The sequence below is a fragment of the Dasypus novemcinctus genome, chromosome 31 (genome assembly GCF_030445035.2).
Source record: "Dasypus novemcinctus isolate mDasNov1 chromosome 31, mDasNov1.1.hap2, whole genome shotgun sequence".
Classification (NCBI taxonomy): Eukaryota; Metazoa; Chordata; class Mammalia; order Cingulata; family Dasypodidae; genus Dasypus; species Dasypus novemcinctus.
Genome location: NC_080703.1, coordinates 15,034,811 through 15,052,310, shown reverse-complemented (window position 1 = coordinate 15,052,310; position 17,500 = coordinate 15,034,811).

Genomic DNA, 17,500 nt, shown 5'->3' with positions numbered 1-17,500 from the left:
ATGTAACTAAGAGACACAGTGAAGAAACAGAATGAGACATATCAAATGGAGCAGAGATGGTTTGAGTAATTAGGTGCCTCCCTCCCACAAGGGAGGCCCCAGGTTCAGTTCCCAGTGCCTCCTAAAAAGAAGATGAGCAGACAGCAAATGCAAACAACCGGGGAGAGGGGTAAATTAAAATAAAATCTTTAAGTATATATATATTCAGGAGTATTCTCTTTTTAAATATACAATGAAGTAAAGTAAATTTAGGTAGGGTTGTAAGGGGGCAGGTTTGATTGGGGGAAAATCTAAAATGTAAATCATGTGTGAATTACATTGTATTTAGTGAAGTACAGATGCTTCACTCTCCAATTACGGTCAGGTTAAAGCTTGAGGGGAGAGTGAGACAAGGCAGGCAGAAGTGGAAAGGGCCGCAGAGTTTGGAGACTGGGTTTCTACCTCTGGCTAGTTCCGGGGCCTTGGACAGGGAAAGGAGCTTCCATTTACTTTTCACCAGCTCTGTGCTGAGCTCTATGCTAAGCACTTGAACACAGGCTTGTATGATTTCCTGGGGCCTTGGGCTTGGGCAGTGTTTCCTCTCCAAAGCTCACAGATGGTCAATGCCTGCCTTGGATACAGAACCATGGGTGAAGATGAGACTTGAACCTGGTCTGAGCAGCAATGTAGCAGAGGACTGAGAATCTGTGTTCAGGAGTCAGGCACGTGGGGTTGATTTCAACCTCTCTTGCAAATTGTATGACCTTGGGCCTCATTTCCAAATGGCTAATCAGAAAATAAGGATGAAATGAGTTAATACACATAAAAACATTTAGCAAAAGGCCCACCACAAAGTAATCACAGGACATATTAGCTAGTAATATCTGCATTTCTACCAGTATTAGGGTTCTCTGAAGAAACAGCCAATAGGATATGGGTCCATACGTAAATAGGGAGGGATTTGTTAGTAGAATTGGCTCAGTGACCCTGGGGATAGGCAAGTTCAGATTTTCTAGGGCAGGCCATGCATTGGAGACAGCACAGGGGATGACTTCCTTGGGAGAAGCTGGAGAAGGAGAGAAAGGATTTGCCACTGCTGAGGGCCTTGGTGTTGCTTTAAGACCTCCAGCTGCTGGGGTGATGGGACTCCCCTCCTTGCTGAAGGCAGTCACCCTTGTTTGTGGATGTCATCAGCCATAGCTGCAACTGCCTAATGGTCTAAAGCCACCTACAGAATGCCCTCACACTGGCAGGCCAGGGCTTGCATCATCCAATGACTCGGTACCAACTGGATGGTGATTAACCATCGCATGACCCCATCATGCTGTAACATTTTAGATCTCTTTATCTTTACTTTTTAAGGCTTTTTAAGCTTTAGCATAGGTTATTGAAACTCTATGAGTTCTAGAGCTCTAAGTTCACTTTTAAATTTTATGCTTCTTTGCAGAGAAGGAATGAGACAAATAGAAGCCAATGAAAGATTGACCAGGAGAGAGCTGCAATCGATTCGGATCTGTTCATATACCCAAGTGAATTCCCACTCACCTGGGGGCCAGGCCAAAAGGATTCTCACATCTCTGGGAAACCTGTGAAGTGGTCTCACTTACAGTTCTTAGAGCATTTCATGGCTTTGGGCCTGAGCACTATTCTGGATCATACTATGCCTCAGAAACCCTTCCACAGTCCCTCTTTGTTACCCAGACCAAGCCCAGTGTCACTTCTGCCTTCTGTGAGCTCTCTTGACCCTCCCTGTCACACCCTATACCCCCCACCCCCCTCACCCCACTCCAACCCCCATAACAACAATCTCTTCCCTCATCATGAGACATTCATTGCATTTGGTGAATACATCTCTGAGCACCGCTGCACCTCATGGTCAATGGTCCACACCATAGACCACACTCTCCCACAGTCCACCCAGTGCGCCATGGGAGGACATACAATATCCAGTAACTGTCCCTGCAGCAACACCCAGGACAACTCCAAATCCCGAAAATGCCCCCACATTTACATTTCTTCCTCCCACTCCCAACCCCAGCAGCCAACATGGCCACTTTCTCCACACCAATGCCACATTTTCTTCAATTACTAATCACAATAGTTCATGAATAGAAATATCAGTAAGTCCACTCCAATCCATACTCTATTCCTCCATCCTGTGGACCTTAGAATGGTTGTGTCCATGTGTAAGGTGGTGTAGGAGGAGCACAGACTGGCTTGCTGGGTCATACTTCTAGGGGTGCCATAATTCTAGGGTTCCCTACTGCTAGGTGTGCTGTACTTCTAGGGGTGCCATATTTCTAGGGTGCTCTACTTCTAGGGGTGCCACTGTAAGTGTGTGGTTATTGCTTTTGTTAATTAGCATCAAGGACATGGTACTGAAAAATCTCTGAAACCTCTGCCTGAATCAAGGACATACAGGCAAGAAGCCTCCTGAGAGGGGTGCTTGTTGGTCCGGCCCTGAGACCGCCCCCTCCCCTGCCTGCCTGTCCACCTGCACTCCCTACTGCCTTCCCCTTCTGAAAGCTGCACCGCCCTTGTCCTCCCTTTCTGCCACCTGCACATCAATGGACTTGGCCTCAGGGCCACCACAGATGCTCTTCCCTCTGCCTGGAATGACCGACTGTTCCCCAGATTTCACAAGTCTTGCCCCTCATTATCATTTATGTTTCAAGCCAGTCTTCCTAGAGCTGCCCTGGTTAAAGTATTCCCAAGGCCTGTTTAGTTCTCCTTTTCCTTTTTACTGATACACACACATCCCAGGCTTTAGAGTTAAGCGAATTTTCGATAGAAGGAACACACCTCTTGAAACAGCATTTGACTCAAGACACAGCAGAGCGCTGCGGAACAGCTCAGTTTTGCCAGATACCACTTGAATGGATTCGATTTGTGCCGCTGCACAACAGCACCTGCCAGTACCGTGAGCGGTGCCCGCTCATGGTGACCGAGGCGCTGAAAACCGACTCCTTGCACGTTGACAAGATGCTGCTGCGGACACACTGAGTTAATATACCATGGCAGTGAATTCCACCTGAGTCTTCCACTACTGTTCCGCGGCTCCTGGAGGGTTTCAGATGCCGCGCCGCCATGGCCTGCTCTTCTTCCGGACAGCCCGCTTGGAACCCTCCGGGAGTGCAAGGGCTAGGGCAAGGGCAAGCAGGCGCAGGCCCCCAGTCCAGCAGACGCGACTCCTTGTGTCCCAAGTGGGCCCTCCAGGGACCCGCAAGGAGACGGGAGGGCATGGTCCCATCCCCAGCCCAGCTGCGCCCTCCGCCCTGCGCCCCTGGCCCTGCGCCCGCCGCCCAGCTTTGTGACGCGAGGCCGCGGTTCCCTGGCAAGTGCTGAACGCGGCCGCCAGGCAGCCAGGGAGGCGGACTCGGGCGGGGCCCCCGGCCAGGTGGGACCGACATGGCCTGGGCGGAGAAGCTGGATGCGGGCGGCCTGGCGGATGAGGAGGAGATCACCGCCGCCACGCTGCGGGCCACGCCAGGGCCGCCGCCCATCTCCGCGCAGTCCGCCTTCAGCTAAGTCCCGCAGCGGCGCCTGGACCCCAAGGAGCGCAGCTACTTCTCCCGCCAGGCCCGGGTGAGGCGGGAGGGGCGGCACCGCGCGGCGGGGGTGAGATGGTGCTGGGGGCAGGGTTCCCATGCCAGGGAGGGCCTGGGGCAGGGCTGTGCCACCCACCCGGAGCGGGGACTGGACACCCAGCGGCACCGCGTGGAAGGGATCTGGGGGCCAAGCAAGGGCGTGGGGGCGGGACCCGGGCAGGGTGGGGGATGCTTCTGTGGGGGTGGGAGCAGGACATCATAGTGGGAAGGGGCTACCGGGAAGGTCAAGTGGGGAGCGGGCAAGGAGGGAGTGCTCACCAGGGAGGAAGACTCGATGGGGCGCCCGGGAGTGGAGGGGGCAGGGGCTGCTCGGCAGGGTCGCTGAGATGGTCGCCTGGACCCGAAAGAGCAGAGCTTTTAGTACTGAGAGACACAGAGGCACCCCTCCCCCGGGCTGGAGGGGCCTTGCAGCAATCCGGTGGTGCGAGGACAGTCTAGAAAGGGAGCCCCGAGGCTATCCAGTGTGCAGGATGCGGCCCCCTGAGCAGTTTGTGCGGTGGTTTTCGCGGCCATGAATAAGCAACCAGGCTGATGGACGGTCCTGGGCCACGGGAACCCTCGGGCCGCCTTCCCACCGACAAGGAGAACCAGGAATAGGTCTGCACCTTCTGGCCCGGCCCCTCTGGGAAGGTGTGCGTGGTGGGAAGACCTCGGGGGTCTAAGCAGCTGAAGCCCCCAAGAAAGGGCGGAAGGAAGGAAGAGAAGGGTGTTCAGAGTTGTCCAGGTCACCCATTCCTTTCTTTTCAACATTGTTTCTGTCTGTCCCCAGGGTGTTCCTCAGGGCATCTGATTAGATAAAAGCCTTGATTGGGGACCCTCAGCCTGGCGGACAGCTGGGCACCTGGGCTATCCCTCAGGCCTCCTGGAGGGATGGGACTGCCAGAAGAGGGACACCTCACTTTTCTCAGGCTGCTGTCACAAGTGCCATGAACTGGGTGGCTAAAAACACCAGAAAAGGCTCTCTCAGCCCGGCAGGCTGAAGCTGCAAGTGCGTGGGCCGTGCTGGTGTGTCAGTCCTGGCCGCTGGGGCACCTGTCCCTTGGCCAGCAAGCCTTGGGTTTTCAGTGCCTCCTCAGTCACCCTATGGCCTGCTCTGTCTCTTTTCCCATGGTGCTCCCGCCCCCCACTTTTGTCTGTGTCCACACCCCCCCTCTAAAGACACCAGCCATCCTGGACTAAGGGTCCACCCACTGCAGTCAGCCTCATTCAATTTAAATGATTCTGCTTGCAATAATGCTTTTGCAAAAAGTTCGTGTTCTCAGGTACCCAGGATTAGGACTTCAAGGTATCTTTTTGGGGTACACAGCTCAACCCATAACGTGGAACACAGATTCCATTGGAAAGGAAGTTAATGGTGTATAAAATAATCCCACAAAATGCCTCCTTCCTCTTCTCCTAGCCACCCACAATCAGTGGTGCCCAGGTGAGTCCCCAGTTCAGGTCAACTCTCGCTCGAGTACTGATGGGAGGCCCCTTGAGTCTCATGAGCTTCACTTCACACACAGAAGCGTAGTTTCCGGTTGAAGCAACCATGGCCCTCAGCCTGTCCCCCGGGATGTCTCTTGCATCTGAGGTACCCCTCTGCCTGGCTTCCAGCATGTGGAAGAACTGGATGTAGGAAGGGGACTTCTGGGGCCCTCTGACAAGGTACCTGTCTCTGCTGGCCATTAAAACAGGAGGGGGGTGGAACGGAAGGGTTCCTGACCTTCTGTAAACACACACCTCATCTGTTTTCTTCCTGTGAGCAATAGCTTTTGAACAACTGTAAATAGTTTAACTACTAAGTGGGGTTTACATTTTGAGTCTATGGTACCTATGATACTGCCAGTGAGTTGGTGGCCATCATGAGATAATAGTCAAAAAGCCAAGACTCTTGGTGTATGAAGTTGTTCAAATCTTCTTTATCTAGAGAATATAAGTTTCATCTGGATTTTCAGAATAACAGACAGTTCACACTACACCGTTTTGTTTGTACCTTTGAGGAGTCCCTTTCCATAAGGTGGACTATAGACTGCTCCTCGATGGGATGCCACTGATGGAAGGTACCGCTGAGGACTGCACAGTGGGGCTTGTGGATTCTGAAGCTTAAATGTGGTGGAAAAGCAGAGCAGAACCCCTGCCCCCTGCGGGCCAGGCACAAGAGGGAGAAGGGCAGAGTGAGCCTGAAGACTCAGTGTCTCCTTCCAGAATTTGGCGGTCTGATAAATGGCTCCACCTTCCAGGGCTAACTGAACAAGGGCCAGAGAGGGGCCCCAAGGTAAGAAGTGACCAGGGCTCTATCTCTTGGTGGGACATAAGGAATGAGCCGTAAGCACACTTTTCTATATGACAGGGTTGGCAAACTAAGGCCTGCAGGCCAAATCTGGCCGCCTGCCTGTTTTGATAAAGTTTTATTAGAACACACCCACACCCATTCATTTCTCTAACGTTCCTGTGCAGGATGTTGGGGTTGAGTGATAACGGCAGAGCCCACAGGGCCAGAAGAGTTCCCCCCTGGCCCTCCAGAAAGAAAGTCGCTGACTGCTGCTCGAATGCCTTATTGCCTCCTGGAAAATGGGAAATGTCTTTATTTATTTATTTTTTGGTCTTTATTTTTTTAATATTACATTCAAAACATATGAGGTCCCCATATACACCCTATTCCCCTCACCCCTCTCCTCCCCCCATAGCAACAATCTCCTCCATCATCATGAGACATTCATTGCATTTGGTGAATACATCTCTGAGCACCGCTGCACCTCATGGTCAATGGTCCCCATTAAAGCCCACACTCTCCCACAGTCCACCCAGTGGGCCATGGGAGGACATACAATGTCTGGTAACTGTCTTTAGAACGCATGCATTCAAATGGGATTTTATGTGTTTAAAGCATTTCAGGGCAGTTTTGGTTAGCTGAGGTTACAGGCAAATTCAAGTCCTGGGGCTTTGTGCATGCCAAAAGGAAATTATGCAACTGAAATAAATATTAATTAAAATCTAAAGAAAAGAGCCTTAAAAGCAACAAGAACAGCAAAAGGCATTTCAAAGTCTATTTGAACCAATGTTCACACCATGGTATTGGGATTATGGGCACTGGTATCTGATCAGCTCCAGGGCTCCAGGAGCAGTTTCTCTGACCTTGGGATCATTGGTCATAAAGAGGGCAAATTCTGTACTACAGCTGATCAAACTCTGTACTAAAGCTGATCAAATTCTTCCTAAATCAATTTCCTTGGAGCACAGTTAACAGTAGTCAGTGTGTTGGTTAGCAGCCCAGGCTGAGGAGCCCCAAGTGGAAGTATCAGCTCTGTGGTGACTAGCTGTGGAGCCTTCACAAGTCACAGCCTCTCTGTCTCACTTTGCCATTCTAGGACAGATCAAACAGAACTGACCTCATGGACCACTTAAGAGAATGAATGTGCTTAGTGTGCATACAGTGGCTCACAGTAAGCCCTGGGTCGGTGGAGCTCTAATTACTGTTTTGTTTTTAGTTTTTTATTTTTTAATTATCTTTTTTCAAAGTTAATAGATCACACAAAATGTTACATTAGAAAACATAAGAGGTTCCCATATACTCCACTCCCCACCCCCACTCCTATCAATTTTTTAGTTGTATTTTTTGAAGATACATAGATCACAAAAAATGTTACATTCAAAAAATATAAGAGGTTCCCATATACCCCCAACCACCTCACTCCACTCCTCCCACATCAACAACCTCTTTCATTAGTGTGACACATTCATTGTATTTGGTGAATACATTTTGGAGCACTGCTGCACCCCATAGACTAATTGGCTTTGGCTATTGATGGTCAGTGCCCTTTTGCTAAGGACTGGGTCCACTGGGCCAAGCCTTTCCTTCCTGATCTGACCACTGTCAGAGAGGCACATGATAGAACCATCAACCTGGGGGCTTAAATAAGCAGTTCTGGGGCATTGTCAGACTAGCCCTGGCAAACTGAGACAGCGGCTAAAAGTAAAGATAGACTTCCCATGCCAAGGTGTGTGTGTGTGTGTGTGTGTGTGTGTGTGTGTGTGTGTTTGTGTATGTGGCAGGGAGGCTCTGCCCAGTCCAGTCTCAGGAACCCAGGTGGAGGGAGGGCCACCACTCAGGCTGTTGTCCTTTCAGTGTGAAGTCTCTGGAGCTCCTGGCCATGGGTGCTTACATGCTTCTGCCTGAAGAGTCACACATGGCTCCTTGGTCACATGCAAGCACTTAGCAGAAGAGCAGGGATGGTTACTCCTGTGGGTGACCAGGAGTGGAGGAGAATTGGCTATTGGTGCCATCTACCACTCAGCTGATCCTGAACAACGCTCTGGGGTTGTGTCTCTGGCTCCATTTCCCACTGATGGAAAGCCCTTGCTTCTCCTACCAAGTACCCTTTCTCAGCCAGCAGCTCTACCTGCAGTAGCAAGGTCTCCTCCACTGTCACATCTGTTTCCTACCCCCAGCACCAACAACCTCAGCAACCCTCCTTCTGTGTCACCCTGCACTTTGTTCACACCTCAGCTATTTTCTGAGGGAAAAGTGATGGTAGACAGCAAGGGCCAAACCAGTGTCAGGAAACACTGAATTTCAATAATACTCAAAACACAAAGGGCCAAATGGACATCAAGAGAGAAAAGTAAGTGGCGTTCTTTTTGCTTTGTGTTTTAAAAGCAACATCCTGTGTGAAACAAGAAATCCCTTGAGAAATGGTAATAATGAAATACCAATAAACCCAGAAGCTCCGTTTTGTGGTAGCATGTAAATCTGAGTCAGTTTTATTAATGACATTCTGCTTCAATCCATAAAGTAGTGAAAAAAAAAGAGGAAAGAAGAAAAATTGGTGAAACAAATCAAGGAAAAGCAGATTTTTCAGTTTGATTAGTTTTTGGAAATGGATAGTCATGTTACTAACTGAGGCTGGCTGGTGATGAATATTTTTTTCTTTATTTTTCTGTGATAGAAAATTTCATTTTGTTCTGCAAAAGTTCTGAATATGCGAAATCCCCACGAGGAAGAGCTGTCTAAGATTGTGATAACATCCACCAGCATTGCTAAGGAAAGTTATTCTGAGCTATGATAGGCTCCTGGTAACTAATCCAGGGCTTGGGGGACAGGCATTGCTGCTTACTCATCATTCTTACTTTAAAGAGACTTTTAGAACTCATTAGGAAAAGAAATGGGCATTTTTCAATAATGTTGCATATCATACTCTATTATGCTGGTTTTCTCCAGCTTAGGGAACAAAATAAAGTGCCATTAGCTCTTACATTCAGTGTAGGGTGATTGCATGTTCTGTTCTTGAGTCCATCCTTCCCCTTTAGGATCTTTCTCTCAGAATAAGAACCCTAGGGGTTAACTCAGCTCAGAAGGGTCAGAGGAAGCACAAGCCCAGCCTTTTCCATGAGGATCTTCTGTTTCCTTGTTCCCCTGCTGTTAGCACTGCCCCCTGCTGGCTGCCCTGCTGCCCTGTCCCCTTTGGCACCAGGCTTTCAGGTGTGAGAGAGGAAGGTGCCTCCCACCTCTCCACCAGGTGTCTGGAGGCCTGGTCTATGTGTTGGACCCTGTGGCTCTTCTCCAGCCACACATGTGTTCCTCTGGTGGGCTGGCCAGGAAGGACTTAAGCCATAGAATGAGCAGGAGCCCAGCTTCATTCTAAGTCCTTAATTTTCTAGGCATATGGAGGTGATGTGAGTGATGGGGACCATGTTATCTTTTTTTCTTTCCAGCTGGCCTCAAGTGGGCTGGGCAGTAACTCTGAACCTCAGAGGGGAGGGTCTGGATTCCAGAACTTTCCCTGACAGGAGACCAAGTTCCTCCTTTGGAGAATTGACCTTGTATCATCCCAGAAGAGTGGGTGGGTGGCTTGGGTTTCCTTGGGTTACTGAATGGCCTTCTGATCTGGGGGTTTACCTACAAAGTTTCCTTCAAGAGGACATAACACTGCCAGCAAGAGGTGACTCTCGGCCATTCAACATCCTATGTTATGTATGTTAAAGATAATGTGATCTCTCCATGGTGCATTACGTTTCATAAAATGTTGGATTTTATTTGATTTAATTCAAATATCTTTAGTTTTTATATAGTGTAGCCATTTGATACTGTTTATGAATTCCAAACATAGATATTGGATTATGTTTGTAAACTGGTTTCTTCCTATGGGCATAATAGATTGTATTAACTTCAGAGGTTTCACTTTTACTTTATTAAATTATGATCAAGGGTTGAAATGGCCCATGTCAGTAGGACATTGAGTCTTCACCCCCTTGGTGGGCAGGGACTCACTAAGAAAAAGACATGGCAAAGGAAGTAGTTGGAGTTTTGATGTTGGATCCCAGGGAAATAAACACACAGGAGAAGAACACAGAGGAACAGAGATGGCTCTATAGACATGGCAGAGGCCTGGAAAGAGAGAGAACCTGATGGTCTACAGCTGACCTTGTGGAGACACCAGAGCAGCCAAGCCAATAAAGAAACAAGCCCCAGACAGAGAGACAAGTCTTATGCCAGCCTACAGCTGAGACCAGAAGAAGCTGGGACCATGGAGTCTGAAGAAGAAGGCTGAATCCTCACAGAGACCAGCAGCCATCTTGCTCCAACATGTGGTAACAGACTTTGGTGAGGAAAGTAACTTACACTTTATGGTCTTGCGACTGTAAGCTTCTAACCAAAATAAGCCCCCTTTGTCAATGCCAACAGATTTCTTGTACTTTGCATCAGTACCCCTTTTGTTGACTAATGCATACAGTCAAAGTGTTTGATATTTTCTTTTTGATTTCTCCCCATTGCTTTGATGATTAAAAGGCCCTTAGAGCTGTTTTTTCACTTACCTTTTAAAATCCATCCAGAATTTTCTTTTGTCTGCAATGAAGTGGGAAAATACATGTTTATTTATAACCCAAAGAGCTATCCAGTTTTCACAGTACCAAACACTGAAAACTTTATCACTGGCCATGGTTTGGGCTTCTTGTTAACCTAGGAGTGTAGGAGCCATACTGGAGGTGATGCTTTCCACAGAAGTGAAAGCCACAGTGGACCAGGGCACCCTGTGACCATGCCAGAAGTGGACAAGCTTGAAGGCAGCAGTGGAAGGAAGCTCGGGTGTGGTGGGCTGGTTCCGGCTAGCCATCGTGTGGGAGCAGGAGCCCTGATCCCATGCTGGGAGGTTTTCTGTCCTCCCCGTCCTGTAAAGTGACTTGGAGCACAGGCACACCAGGATTTCCAGCAGCCATGGGACAAGTTCCTTTAGTATGGCACCCCTGGAATTCTCAAGAACTTTAAGAAAATACGAAGGATTGCCTTGTTGGCCTTAGTATGTGGCTGTGGACAACAACCAGGCTGACTTATCTTCACACCTTTCTCAGAATGACCAGGTGTCTTGCACAGGATGGAAGGTGTGTGAAGGGTCTGTAGAGACTCAGTTGAAGCTGCTTTCACCCAGTCTGAGTTCCTGGAGTCAGTGAGCTTGGGGGTTACTGGGTTTTCCAACATACTCTGCATATGTGCTGCATTCTCTTAACTGTACTTTCTACCTTGTGCCTTGTAGTTGGTAGAAATGCTTCCTTTTGTTACCAACCCAGAGGAAAAAAGTAAGGCAAAAACAAACTTAGGCAACCTGGCATTAGGTTCGAGACCTGATCCTGCCCAAATCCAGCAAGACCACGTGTCTGAGTTCACTGTCGGGAGGATATAAGCAGCCAAAGTGATATACATGGCTAACCAGGGGAGGATTAAAGAACAGCTAGCAAGTGCATTTCTTCATCTTTTTTAGATAATGAGGCAGACGTACTTTCCCTTTAAGGACAAGATGGGATGAACAAATGGAGATATTAAAAGATGATAGCTGATGGGTGGGGCAAGATGGCACCTGAGTGAATGCACTTCATAATTGTTCCTGCAAAAGGCCGGCTGAGTACAGTTGGAATCTTACTGCAGTGGGCTGTTTCGGGGACGTGCAAGGCAGGAAGTGTTTGGACATTGATTTGGAGAGACTGGAACAGAAGTCGTGCTTGCTAAGGGTAGAATTGTGAGTTTCTAACACTGAGGTCAGAAGTTGTGGAGAGGTGGGACTCTTCCCCCTAGGGCATTCCCTGGACTGTTAGTAGTGTGGCGATATTCCCAAGCCCTGTGTTCCCCAGAAGAATGCTCCCCAGGTCCATGACCCCTAAGCCACCACAGCCCACATTACACAGACCCACAGACCCCAAGCCGACAATATCCCAGACTTCCCACTCCTAAATCCAGCGCTCTCTCAAATCCAGTGCTCCCTGCGGTAAGGGAATACACTAGCCGTTCAGTTTTGGAGTGACTCTGTGAGTTGAATGGTTTTGGTGGGAGGTGCAGAGGGGCCAAATGAGATGGGGGTTCAATTTTCAGGTCCTGCCACACCCCCTTTTTTTTTTTGAGCTGAGGAGCATTCCAGCTGGCTTGGGGAAAACTGGGTAAGAAAGGAAAGGCAAATCTGCCAAGAAAGCCCAATTTACCTAAAAATGCTGGGATCGGAAACTTGGTCTGGGAGAAGGTGGAGTCAGAAAATCAACTAGGCAGCAGACTTGGCCCAGTTGTTATAGTGTCTGCCTACCACATAGGAGGTCTGCGGTTCAAACCCCCGGGCCTCGTTGACCTGTATGGAGCTGGCCCATGCGCAGTGTTGATGCACGCAAAGAGTACCCTGCTAAGCAGGAGGGTCCCCCACGTAGGGGAGCCCTATGTGCAAGGAGTGCGCCCTGTAAGGAGAGCCACCCAGCATAAAAGAAAGTGCAGTCTGCCCAGGATTGATGCCGCACACACGGAGAGCTGACACAACAAGATGATGCAACAAAAAGAAACACAGGTTCCTATGCCACTGACAACAACAGAAGCAAACAAAGAAGACACAGCAAATAGACACAGAAAATTGGGGGGGGGAAGGGGAGATAAATAAATAAATAAATAAATCTTTAAAAAAAAAAATTCAACTAGCCCTCCTGTAGTACAACTAAGGGAGATGGACTGTAAGATGTGTTTTGAAAACTTCTATTAGCATATTTGGTGTTCCTGGTGATGTGTGGGCTCGCTCTCTTTGGAAATTAAGACATTGTTTTCTCTGGTGATTTGGTTCACCAAGGACCCACTTGATTCTCCTACTGGACACCTCACACAGCTTTCCTGCTGCCCTGGGAGAGAGAGAAGGGAAAAAGGGAGAAAGGGGGAAGGTCAGACTCCTAAGCATTTTATTTAAATGCAAAGAGGACTCCTTGCTCAAAACGTTGGTCTTTTTTATTGGTTTATTTTTTTGTTTTCCCTTCCTCTTTATAACCCCACAGCCCTTTCCTCCTCCCCCTCCTACTTCTCCTCCTCCTCCTCCTCCTCTTCTTCTTCATCCCCCTTTTCTTGCTTGAATTTCCACCCCCACTGTTCCCCCTTTTTTTCCCTTTCTCTTCTTTTTTATATTTTTTATATTAGGTGTGGCAGGGAGTGATTCACATTTGCTGTGTTTCCTCATCCTCTATTTCCTCTTTTCTGTGTGTACTGATTTTGGCTACCAATACTTACCCCTTTCCTCTACATCTTTCTATCCTCCATCATTTAGTGTTTCTCTTACATTCCACTGCTCTTAATTTAGCCCCCAATTTTTATTTCTAATACCTTTGTACTGTTTTCTGTCTTTTATTCACTCTCTATATTATTGTCCTTTCCTTTCTCTTCCCACTTTCCTGACCACACTGGTCTTTTAATTAATACTATATTCCTCACCATATTCAGGTTACTGTCTCATTATAGATACTCCATTTTTCTTACTGTTATAACTCTACACAGCTTACATGAGTCTAATACCCATTCTTCTAGATCTCACATGGTTCTTCTGCTAATATTTACTAACAATACTACTATTATACTTTTTTCTTTTCTTACTCTTTTTGCTTTCACTTACCCTAATATTTTCCTTCAAGTGAACTTAGCCAACAGGACAGAAATTGAATAAGAAGAACAAAATGGCAAAGAGAAGACTTAACACACATGAAAAGCAGCAACTAATTAAACCTTGACACTAGACAAAGAAGCTAATCAACCCACCAAGATAAAATGATGACCAGGCAGCAACAAAAAACTACAAGCCAAACCAATAATCAGGAAAACATGACCCAATCCAATGAACAAACTAAAAAGTAGGAAGAAGAGCAGAACATCAAACAAGTAATTAAAGCTCTCAAAACATTTAATAGGGGCCAATTTAATGAGGTGAAGGAAGAGATAAGACTATGAAGAAAACACTTGGAGAGCATACAGAAGAAATTGCAATCATGCAAAAAAAGACAATGGGTATGATGGGGAGTAACAGCACAATCCAAGAAATCAAAAATACACTCTCAGCAAATAACAGCAGATTTGAAAAGGGAGAGGAAAGAACTAGTGATGTACTGTCTTCCACTATGGAAGATAGTACATCCTAAATCAAACAGACAGTAGAATTGATAGATAAAAAGAGAGAAAAAATTCAACAGGGACTTTGGGACCTGAATGACAAAGCAAAAGGTGAAAACATATGCATTATAGGCATCCCAGAATAAGAAGAGAAGGGAAAGTGAACAGAAGGGGTGTTGGAGGAAATAATGGATGAAAACCTCCCAAACCTATTGAGGGAGATGAATGTCCACATCCCGGAAGCACAATGCACCCTAAATAGCATAAATCCCAACAGGCCTACCCAAAGACATATACTTGTCAAATTATCCAATGCTCAAGACAAAGAGAAAATACTAAAAGCAGCAGGAGAAAAGAGAAACATCACATGCAAAGGAGGCTTCATAAAACTAAGTGCTGTTTTCTCATCTCAAACCAAGGAGGCAAGAAGGCAGTGGTATGATATAGTCAAAGTACTAAAAGAAATAATTTCCAAAAAAGAATACTCTGTCCACCTAAACTGACATTCAATATGATAGAGAGTTCAAATATTCACAGACAAACAGAAATTAATAGATTATACCAACAAGAATCCTGCCCTTCAAGAAATACTAAAGGAAGTTCTATAGGAGGAGAGATAAAAAACAGGAGAGTGAGGGTTCAACAGTGAGCCCCTGATACTAATGACTATGCTTGTGAGCTGATAAACCCAAAATAAGAACAAGGCCTAGAGCAACTTTGTGCCTGGGAATTTCCTTCTGTCAGCCTTCATGTTACTCAAATGTGGCCACTCTCGAAGCCAAACTCAGCATGTAAATGCAATGCCTTCCCCGCAGCGTGGGACATGACACCCGGGGATGAACCTCCCTGGCAACGAGGGACCACTATCAACTACCAACTGATGATGCAACTGGAAAATGACCTTATACGGAAGGTTCAATGCGGATCAGCAGAATATCCATGTCTACATAAAATACCATGACTTTAAAATGCTGTTTGACCTAAAGTAAGGGGGAAATGGAAAGGAGAAATGAGTTTATATGGCTACGAGTTTCTAAAAAAGAGTCTGGAGGCTGGCAGAAGGTTTGCCCTCATGCACAACTGAGCAGAGTCAGAGAGACAGATAAAGCAGATACAACCCCCAGATATTGGTTCCTTTGAGGGCTAAAGAGACCCATGGGAGTTATGGTCATGGCCGATGGGGTTAACTACCAGGGCAGATGGCCCCTCTTTGGAAATGGTGTTTATGTGTGATGAATCTGGACTCAGATGGAATCTCCCTTCATAAGATTTTCATGCTAATGTGCTGGAGGTGCAGTTAATGTTGGGGTTTAAGATATATTTAGGGGATTTGAATCTCTGGACTGACAATGTGATAGCCAGATCCTGAGCCTCAACAGACTCCAGCACCTACAATCTGATTTATTGGACTTACCACACTCAGCTAAGATGGAGTTGAAGAAGGACAACCACCACACCATGGAGCCTAGAGTGATTACAACTGAAAATGGGAGGATTGCATCCAGCACCCAGGTGGAATCTGAGCCTCCTCTTGACATAGAGGTGCAATGGACACAACCAATCCAATGTCCACATAGAAGAGGTGGCATTGGATTGGGAAAAGTGGACATAATGGACAAAGTGTATGGGGAAAGGCAGGAAGAGATGGGAGGTGGAGGCGTCTTCGGGACATGGAGCTGCCCTGGATGGTGCTTCAGAGGTAATCACCGGACATTGTAAATCCTCACAGGGCCCACTTGATGGAATGGAGGAGAGTATGGGCCATGATGTGGACCAGTGTGTATGAGGTGCAGAGGTGCCCAAAGATGTACTTGCCAAGTCCAGTGGATGTGTCGTGATGGTGGGGACAAGTGTTGTTGGGGGGGGGAGAGGGGGGGTGGGGGGGTGGGGTTGAATGGGACCTCACATGTATATTTTTAATGTAATATTATTACAAAGTCAATAAAAAATAAAAAAATTAAAAAAAAAAAAGGAGAGACAGAGTTGCAGGAGAGTGTAAGAACAATAAAAAGACAAAAAAAAAATAAAAAACCAAACAAAATATAACAAACACAAATCCAAAGAAAATATGGCTAATATAAATAATTCCTTGAAAGTGATAACACAGAATGTCAATGGATTAAACTCACCTGTCAAGGGACTCAGACTGGAAGATTGGATAAGAAAGTATGATCCATCTATATGTTGTCTACATGAAAAACATCTTAGACCTAGGGATTCAAGGAGGTTGAAAGTGAATAGCTGGAAAACAACTTACAGGCAAATAATAACCAAAAATGGGCAGGAGTAACTATGTTAATATCAGACAAAATAGACTTTAAATGCAAAATAATTGTGAGAGACAAATATGGACACTGCATATTAGTGAAAGGGATAATCATTCAAAAAGGAAAGAACAGGTATAAACATTTATGCTCCTGGGAAGCAGACTTGACTCAGTGATTAGGGCATCTGTCTACCACATGGGAGGTCCGCGGTTCAAACCCTGGACCTACTTGGGGCCTCCTTGACCCATGTGGAGCTGTCCCATGCACAGTGCTGATGCGCACACGGATTGTTGTGCCATGCAGGGGTGTCCCCGTGTAGGGGAGCCCCAAGCGTAAGGAGTGCACCCTGTAAGGATAGCTGCTCAGTGTGAAAGAAAGTGCAGCCTACTCAGGAATGGCACTGCACACACAGAGAGCTGACACAGCAAGATGATGCAACAAAAAGAAACACAGATTCCAATGCCACTGATAACAGAAGCAGACAAAGAAGATGCAGCAAAAAGAGAGAGAACAGAAAACTAGTGTGGGGGGGAGGGGAGAGAAATAAATAAATACATCGTTAACAACAAAAACAAAAACAAACAAAAAATATTACACTCCTAACAAGGGTGCCTACAAATATGTAAGACAAACACTGGAGAATCTAAGGGAAGGAATTGATGCCTCTACAGTTATAGTGGGGGACTTTAATACACCACTATCACCTTTGGACAGAACATCTCAAAAGAAAATCAATAAAGAAGAAAAGACTTTGAACAATATATTAGAGGAACTGGACCTAATAGACATATACAGAACATTACACGCAAATAAAGCAGGATAAACATTCTTCTCAAGTGCACATGGAACATTCTCCAAGATAGACAACAGGATAGGTTGCTGGGAAAGTCTCAGTGAATTCAGAACGTTTGAAATCATACAAAATAATTTCTCTGACTACAGTGGAATGAAGCTGGAAATCTGCAAAGGTCAGAGACCTGGATTTGTCAACAAGATATGAAAGTTAAATAAAACACTCTTAGAAAAACAGTGGGTCAAGGAGGAACTCTTAAAAGAAATCAATAACTACCTTGAAACAAATGAAAATGATAATGCACAGATCAAAACTTATGGGATGCAGCAAAAGTGGTACTGAGAGGGCAATCTATAGCCATAAATTCACACGTGATAAAAGAAGAGTTAAAATTGAAAAACTAACTTCACAGTTGGAGGATTTAGTAAAAAAAACAATGACAAACTAAACGCAAAGGAAAAGGAAAGAAATAACTAAGATCAGA